Below are 9,634 nucleotides of genomic sequence, written 5' to 3'. Positions count from 1 at the left end.
ATATTGAGCTAGCCAAACGTTCATAACGTCTGCATCTGCTCCTGCAATAGGTCTGTCACCTAGCGGTGCATCAAGGACATAATTCTTCTGTGCAGCAATGAGGATAATCCTCAGATCACGGATCCAATCCGCATCATTGCTACTAACATCTTTCAACATAATTTTTCTCTAGGAACGTATCAAAATAAACATAGGGAAGCAACAACGCGAGCTATTGATCTACAACATAATTTGCAAAATACTATCAGGACTAAGTTCATGATAAATTTAAGTTCAATTAATCATATTACTTAAGAACTCCCACTTAGATAGACATCCCTCTAATCCTCTAAGTGATCACGTGATCCAAATCAACTAAACCATGTCCGATCATCACGTGAGATGGAGTAGTTTCAATGGTGAACATCACTATGTTGATCATATCTACTATATGATTCACGCTTGACCTTTCGGTCTCCCTGTTCCGAGGCCATATCTGCATATGCTAGGCTCGTCAAGTTTATCCTGAGTATTCTGCGTGTGCAACTGTTTTGCACCCGTTGTATTTGAACGTAGAGCCTATCACACCCGATCATCACGTGGTGTCTCAGCACGAAGAACTTTCGCAACGGTGCATACTCAGGGAGAACACTTTTATCTTGAAATTTTAGTGAGAGATCATCTTATAATGCTACCGTCAATCAAAGCAAGATAAGATGCATAAAAGATAAACATCACATGCAATCAATATAAGTGATATGATATGGCCATCATCATCTTGTGCTTGTGATCTCCATCTCCGAAGCACCGTCATGATCACCATCGTCACCGGCGCGACACCTTGATCTCCATCGTAGCATCGTTGTCGTCTCGCCAACTATTGCTTTTACGACTATCGCTACCGCTTAGTGATAAAGTAAAACAATTACATGCGATTGCATTTCATCCAATAAAGCGACAACCATATGGCTCATGCCAGTTGCCGATAACTCGGTTACAAAACATGATCATCTCATACAATAAAATATAGCATCATGTCTTGACCATATCACATCACAACATGCCCTGCAAAAACAAGTTAGACGTCCTCTACTTTGTTGTTGCAAGTTTTACGTGGCTGCTACGGGCTTAGCAAGAACCGTTCTTACCTACGCATCAAAACCACAACAATAGTTTGTCAAGTTGGTGCTGTTTTAACCTTCGCAAGGACCGGGCGTAGCCACACTCGGTTCAACTAAAGTGCGAGAGACAGACACCCGCCAGTCACCTTTAAGCATCGAGTGCTCGCAACGATGAAACCAGTCTCGCGTAAGCGTACGCGTAATGTCGGTCCGGGCCGCTTCATCTCACAATACCGCCGAACCAAAGTATGACATGCTGGTAAGCAGTATGACTTATATCGCCCACAACTCACTTGTGTTCTACTCGTGCATATAACATCAACGCATAAAACCAGGCTCGGATGCCACTGTTGGGGAACGTAGTAATTTGAAAAAATTTCCTACGCACACGCAAGATCATGGTGATGCATAGCAACGAGAGGGGAGAGTGTTGTCCACGTACCCTCGTAGACCGAAAGCGGAAGCGTTAACACAACGCGGTTGATGTAGTCGTACGTCTTCACGATCCGACCGATCAAGTACCGAACGCACGGCACCTCCGAGTTCAGCACACGTTCAGCTCGATGATGTCCTTGAAATCCGATCCAGCCGAGTGTTGAGGGAGAGTTTCGTCAGCACGACGGCGTGGTGACGATGATGATGTTCTACCGACGCAGGGCTTCGCCTAAGCACCGCTACGATATTATCGAGGTGTAATATGGTGGAGAGGGGCTCCGCACACGGCTAAGAGATCAATCATCAATTGTGTGTCTATGGGGTGCCCCCTGCCCCCGTATATAAAGGAGCAAGGGGGGAGGCGGCCGGCCTAGGAGGAGGGCGCGCCAAGGGGGGAGTCCTACTCCCACTAGGAGTAGGACTCCTCCTTTCCTTGTTGGAGTAGGAAAAGGGAAGGGAGAAGGAGAAAGAAGGAAGGGGGCGCCCCCCTCCCTAGTCCAATTCGGACTAGTCCATGGGGAGGGGTGCGGCCACCCTTTGGGGCCTTTCTCTCCTTTCCCGTATGGCCCATTAAGGCCCAATACGAATTCCCGTAACTCTCCGGTACTCCGAAAAATACCCGAATCACTCGGAACCTTTCCGATGTCCGAATATAGTCGTCCAATATATCGATCTTTATGTCTCGACCATTTCGAGACTCCTCGTCAAGTCTCTGATCTCATCCGGGACTCCGAACTCCTTCGGTACATCAAAACATATAAACTCATAATATAACTGTCATCGTAACGTTAAGCGTGTGGACCCTATGGGTTCGAGAACTATGTAGACATGACCGAGACACCTCTCCGGTCAATAACCAATAGCGGAACCTGGATGCTCATATTGGCTCCCACATATTCTACGGAAATCTTTATCGGTCAAACCGCATAACAACATACGTTGTTCCCTTTGTCATCGGTATGTTACTTGCCCGAGATTCGATCGTCGGTATCTCAATACCTAGTTCAATCTCGTTACCGGCAAGTCTCTTTACTCGTTCCGTAATACATCATCCCGCAACTAACTCATTAGTTACAATGCTTGCAAGGCTTATAGTGATGTGCATTACCGAGTGGGCCCAGAGATATCTCTCCGACAATCGGAGTGACAAATCCTAATCTCGAAATACGCCAACCCAACAAGTACCTTTGGAGACACCTGTAGAGCACCTTTATAATCACCCAGTTACGTTGTGACGTTTGGTAGCACACAAAGTGTTCCTCCGGTAAACGGGAGTTGCATAATCTCATAGTCATAGGAACATGTATAAGTCATGAAGAAAGCAATAGCAACATACTAAACGATCGAGTGCTAAGCTAACGGAATGGGTCAAGTCAATCACATCATTCTCCTAATGATGTGATCCTGTTAATCAAATGACAACTTATGTCTATGGCTAGGAAACATAACCATCTTTGATTAACGAGCTAGTCAAGTAGAGGCATACTAGTGACACTCTGTTTGTCTATGTATTCACACATGTATCAAGTTTCCGGTTAATACAATTCTAGCATGAATAATAAAAATTTATCATGATATAAGGAAATAAATAATAACTTTATTATTGCCTCTAGGGCATATTTCCTTCAAGAAGGCAGATGAAAGAGTAATGTACCAAGTGAAGTACGAAAAGCTCCCTACGTTTTGCTTCAACTGCGGAGAGTTTGGGCACTGGTATGAGGAATGCGGCGATGGGGAGCATGATGAGTCCACTTTTCAGTGGGGAGAATTTGTATTAGCTGATGTGGCTAGGGTAGGGAGTGCTGGCCGGGGGATGATTGGACCTCAGAGAGGACGGGCAACAACTGGAGGCACAGGACGAAGAGGAAGGGGTAGGGGCACTTATAACCCTAACCAGAGTTAGCGTTTCAATGCCCAGAACGAGAACCTTGTAAACACAGGGGATAGGGAGGCAACAAAAAAGGGAAAGGAGGATGAAATCGATGAGGAAGTGATACGTCTCCAACGTATCTATAATTTATGAAGTATTCATGCTATTATATTATCCATCTTGGATGTTTAATGGGCTTTACTATGCACTTTTATATGATTTTTGGGACTAACCTATTAACCTATAGCCCAATGCCGGTTTCTGTTTTTTCCTTGTTTTTGAGTTTTACAGAAAAGGAATACCAAACGGAGTCCAATTGACATGCCAATTTTTGATGATTTTTTATGGACCAAAAGAAGACCCCGGAGCAAAAGAGTTGGGCCACAAGAGTCCCGGGCTGCCCACGAGGGTGGGGGGCGCGCCCACCCCCTAGGCATGGGCCCCTGCCTCGTGGACAACCCGGAGACCCCCCTGACGTGAGACCTACGCCAAAAAATCCTATAAATACTGAAACCTCGAGAAAGCAGAATAGATCAGGAGTTCCGCCGCCGCAAGCCTGTGTAGCCACCAAAAACCAATCGGGACCCTGTTCCGGCACCCTGCCGGAGGGGGGATCCCTCACCGGTGGCCATCTTCATCATCCCGGCGCTCTCCATGACAAGGAGGGAGTAGTTCACCCTCGGGGCTGAGGGTATGTACCAGTAGCTATATGTTTGATCTCTCTCTCTCTCTCTCTCTCGTGTTCTTGATTTGGCACGACCTTGATGTATCCGAGCTTTGCTATTATAGTTGGATCTTATGATGTTTCTCCCCCTCTACTCTCTTGTAATGGATTGAGTTTTCCCTTCGAAGTTATCTTATCGGATTGAGTCTTTAAGGATTTGAGAACACTTGATGTATGTCTTGCATGTGCTTATCTGTGGTGACAATGGGATATTCACGTGATCTACTTGATGTATGTTTTGGTGATCAACTTGCGGGTTACGTGAGCTCGTGAACTTATGAATAGGGGTTGGCACACGTTTTCATCTTGACTCTCCGGTAGAAACTTTGGGGCACTCTTTGAAGTACTCTGTGTTGGTTGAATAGATGAATCTGAGATTGTGTGATGCATATCGTATAATCATACCCACGGATACTTGAGGTGACATTGGAGTATCTAGGTGACGTTAGGGTTTTGGTTGATTTGTATCTTAAGGTGTTATTCTAGTACGAACTCTATAATAGATCGAACGGAAAGAATAGCTTCGTGTTATTTTACTACGGACTCTTGAATAGATCGATCAGAAAGGATAACTTTGAGGTGGTTTCGTACCCTACAATAATCTCTTCGTTTGTTCTCCACTGTTAGTGGCTTTGGAGTGACTCTTTGTTGCATGTTGAGGGATAGTTATATGATCCAATTATGTTATTATTGTTGAGAGAACTTGCACTAGTGAAAGTATGAACCCTAGGCCTTGTTTCAACGCATTGCAATATCGTTTGTGCTCACTTTTATCATTAGTTACCTTGCTGTTTTATATTTTCAGATTACAAAAACCTATATCTACCATCCATATTGCACTTGTATCACCATCTCTTCGCCGAACTAGTGCACCTATACAATTTACCATTGTATTGGGTATGTTGGGGACATAAGAGACTCTTTGTTATTTAGTTGCAGGGTTGCTTGAGAGAGACCATCTTCATCCTATGCCTCCCACGGATTGATAAACCTTAGGTCATCCACTTGAGGAAATTTGCTACTGTCCTACAAACCTCTGCACTTGGAGGCCCAACAACGTCTACAAGAAGAAGGTTGTGTAGTAGACATCAGGAAGCGGCGAGGAACGCTCTGGACGTGGCGAAGGATGGCATGCATGCATCATACAAATGCCCGTCAGTGGAAAACAGCTTGAGGTCCTAGCTCGTCCTCGCAAAACATGACTATAGAAGGGGAAGGTGGTCAAGGGGACAACTCGCTGGCAATGGTGGTGGCAACCTCTGTGGTGGCAGTGCCCCCTCTACCACCAGTGTATGTATCGCCTTGTAAACAAAACAAGAGGCATAAACATATGCAAGGGAAGGGAGCTGAAGAAAATCCCAGCATGAATGATGGACCAAGCGGGGGTGTCTCCATCCCTAGAATAAATCAACCACATGATGCATTATCGGCGGGCTCCTCGGAGGATCACCGCCAGGCACAATGAGTCTCCTAGTGTGGAACTGTCGCGGTGCAGGCAAACCCGGGACAGTTCATGAGCTTCTTGATATGACAAAGCAATTTGCCCTCTCTGTATTATGCATTGTTGAAACTCAGTTAGAGGGTACCAGAGTTGAGAATCTGGCGAGCACAATAGGTTTTGAGAGTAGTTTTGCAGTTAGTAGTACGAGTAGAAGTGGTGGTCTTGGCATGTTTTGGAACAATTCAATAAAAGTTGAGATTATTGGTTATTCGAGGTATCATATAGATGCATTGATATATGACATGGTTGAGTGCAGAACTCGTGTCACTTTTGTTTACGGGGAGGCGCAAGTCCAGGATAGATACAAAACATGGGATATGTTGAGAGGGATTGCAGGCAATAGTAATCTCCCATGGGTGGTCATTGGTGACTTTAATGAGGTTTTGCATGCACACGAGCATGATGGAGTTGGGCAACGCAGCCAGGCACAAATGGACGTGTTCCGTGATGCAGTGGACAACTGCGGCCTCATGGACATTGGGTATAAAGAAAATTTCTGGACGTTCGAGAAGGTGGCAGGAGGGACGTACATGAGAGTACGGCTGGATAGGTGTTTGGCGAATCCAACATGGTGCATGGCATTTCCCACACCAGTTCTAGAGCCCAAAACTATAGCAACTTCTGGCCACGCCCTAATATTGCTACAGTTCTCCGATGTGTAGGCATGCAAGAAGCCGCAAGAGAATTCACGTACGAGCTGATGTGGGAGCGTTACCCAGGTCTATTTGAATTTGTTGGAACGGGATGGAAAGAGAAAGAGGGTCACACGGTAGCTGAGGTACGTGAAAAGCTACATGAAATGTCGAGAAATCTGGCTACATGGGATCGTACTCATTTTGGGTCGGTGAGATTAGAAATTGGACACTTGAAAGCCGAGCTGGACCGATTGCGCTCTTCTCGAGTAGGACAAGGACCCAATCATGTGGAAATAAAGATTACCGACCGGCTTTTCGAGCTCTATCACAGGGAATAAATCCTTTGGAGGCAGCGAGCTCGGCTGGATTGGCTTCACATGGTGATAAAAACACCTATTATTTTCATCTAATGGCCAGCCGAAGGAGAAGGAAAAACAAGATAAAAGCACTTCAGCGCCAGGATGGTGATGACCCACAAGTATAGGGGATCTATCATAGTCCTTTCAATAAGTAAGAGTTTCGAACCCAACAAGGAGCAGAAGGAAATGACAAGTGGTTTTCAGCAAGGTATTCTCTGCAAGCACTGACATTATCGGTAACAGATAGTTTTGTGATAAGATAAATCATAACGGGTAACAAGTAAATTAAGTAACTAAGGTGCAGCAAGGTGGCCCAATCCTTTTTGTAGCAAAGGACAAGCCTGGACGAACTCTTATATAAAGCAAAGCGCTCCCGAGGACACATGGGAATTGTTGTCAAGTTAGTTTTCATTATGCTCATATGGTTCGCGTTCGTTACTTTGATAATTTGATGTGTGGGTGGACCGGTGCTTGGGTGCTGCCCTTCCTTGGACAAGCCTCCCACTTATGATTAACCCCTCTCGCAAGCATCCACAACTACGAAGGAAGAATTAAGGTAAACCTAACCATAGCATGAAACATATGGATCCAAATCAGCCCCTTACGAAGCAACGCATAAACTAGGGTTTAAGCTTATGTCACTCTAGCAACCCATCATCTACTTATTACTTCCCAATGCCTTCCCCTAGGCCCAAATCATGGTGAAGTGTCATGTAGTCGACGTTCACGTAACACCACCAGAGGAGAGACAACATACATCTCATCAAAATATCGAACGAATACCAAATTCACATGATTACTTATAACAAGACTTCTCCCATGTCCTCGGGAACAAACGTAACTACTCACAAAGCATATTCATAATCATAATCAGAGGAGTATTAATTATCATTAAGGATCTGAAAATATAATCTTCCACCGGATAAACCAATTAGCATCAACTACAAGGAGTAATCAACACTACTAGCAACCCTCAGGTACCAATCTGAGGTTTTGGGACCAAGATCGAATACAAGAGATGAACTAGGGTTTGAGAGGAGATGGTGCTGGTGAAGATGTTGATGGAGTTTGACCCCCTCTCGATTAGAGGATCGATGGTGATGACGATGGTGATGATTTCCCCCTCTCGGAGGGTTGTTTCCCCGGCAGAACAGCTCCGCCGGAGCCCTAGATTGGTTCTGCCCAAGTTCCGCCTTGAGACGGCGACGCTTCGTCCCGAAAGCTTCCTTCTGATTTTTCCAGGTCAAAACACACCATATAGCCAAAGATGGGCACCGGAGGCCTGCCAGGGGGCCCACAAGGTCGGGGGGCACCCTCCACCCTTGTGGCTGGCTGGTGGCTCCCCTCTGATACTTTCTTCGCCCAATATTTTTTATATATTCGAAAAATAAGCTCTGTGAAGTTTCAGGACTTTTGGAGTTGTGCAGAATAGGTCTCTAATACTTGCTCCTTTTCCCGTCCAGAATTCCAGCTGCCGGCATTCTCCCTCTTCATGTAAAACTTATAAAATAAGAGAGAATAGGCATAAGTATTGTGATATAATGTGTAATAACAACCCATAATGCAATAAATATCAATATAAAAGCATGATGCAAAATGGACATATCAACTCCCCCAAGCTTAGACCTCGCTTGTCCTCAAGCGAAAGCCGATATCGATAAATATGTCCACATGTTTAGAGATAGAGGTGTCGATAAAATAAAATACGGACATGAGGGCATCATGATCATCTTTAGAACAGCAACATATAATGTCATATAATTTCTTATGCTAAAGTAACAATTCGTTCACCAAGTAAAGTATGAATCAGAAAATTTATTGAAAACTAACAAACTATGATCTTAGTCATTAAAGCAATTACAATTTATCATAACATCGGAAAGAGTCAATTAAAGAGCTTTTCAGCAAGTCCACATACTCAACTATCATTTAGTCTTTCACGATTGCTAACACTCACGCGATATTTATGGGTACAAAGTTTCAATCGGACATAGAGAAAGATAGGGGCTTACAGTTTCGCCTCCCAACCTTTTACCTCAAGGGTAATGTCAATAGTAATACTTTATGAAGACCTATATCCGAGTGGATATATAGATCTGGATCTTTCCAACACATAGTGCTTGCCAAAGGAAAAAGTGTAAAAGGAAAGATGATGATCACCATGACTCTTGTATAAGGGTAGAAGATAAAAGTAAAAGATAGGTCCTTCAGAGTGGGAAGCAGAGGTTGTCATGGGCTTTTATGGTTGGATGCACAAAATCTTAATGCAAAAGAACGTCACTTTATATCGCCGCTTGTGATAAAGACCTTTATTATGCAGTCCGTCGCTTTTATTTCTTCCATATCACAAGTTCGTATAAAGCTTATTTTCTTCACACTAATAGATCATACATATTTAGAGAGCAATTTTTATTGCTTGCACCGATGACAACTTACTTGAAGGATCTTACTCAATCCATAGGTAGGTATGGTGGACTCTCATGGCAAAACTGGGTTTAGGGATGTTTGGAAGCACAAGTAGTATCTCTACTTGGTGCAAGGAGTTTGGCTAGCATGAGAGGGAAAGGCAAGCTCAACATGTTGGATGATCCATGACAATATAACTTCTAGTCGGATATAAGAAAATATAACCCATTATGTTGTCTTCCTTGTCCAACATCAACTTTTTAGCATGTCATATTTTAATGAGTGCTCACAATTACAAAAGATGTCCAAGATAGTATATTTATATGTGAAACCTCTCTTTCTTATTACTTCCTACTAAATGCAACAATGACCAAAACGATGCTTGTCAAATCTCAATAACTTTTATTCATCATACTCTTTATATGTGAAGTCATTACTCTTCCACTGGTACGCGCCGATGCTATACAAATGGTATTTAACCCCTTTCCGTGACGGCATTTGGAATCGTCGCCTAGTGAGTGTGGGCGATAGGGGGGGGGGGGTCCTTCTCACACGACCCAGAAACCGTCGGGGATATGCCCTCCTAGCACACACGCTCGGCAAA

The sequence above is a fragment of the Aegilops tauschii genome, chromosome 1 (genome assembly GCF_002575655.3).
Source record: "Aegilops tauschii subsp. strangulata cultivar AL8/78 chromosome 1, Aet v6.0, whole genome shotgun sequence".
Lineage (NCBI taxonomy): Eukaryota > Viridiplantae > Streptophyta > Magnoliopsida > Poales > Poaceae > Aegilops > Aegilops tauschii.
This window is presented reverse-complemented; position numbering follows the sequence as displayed.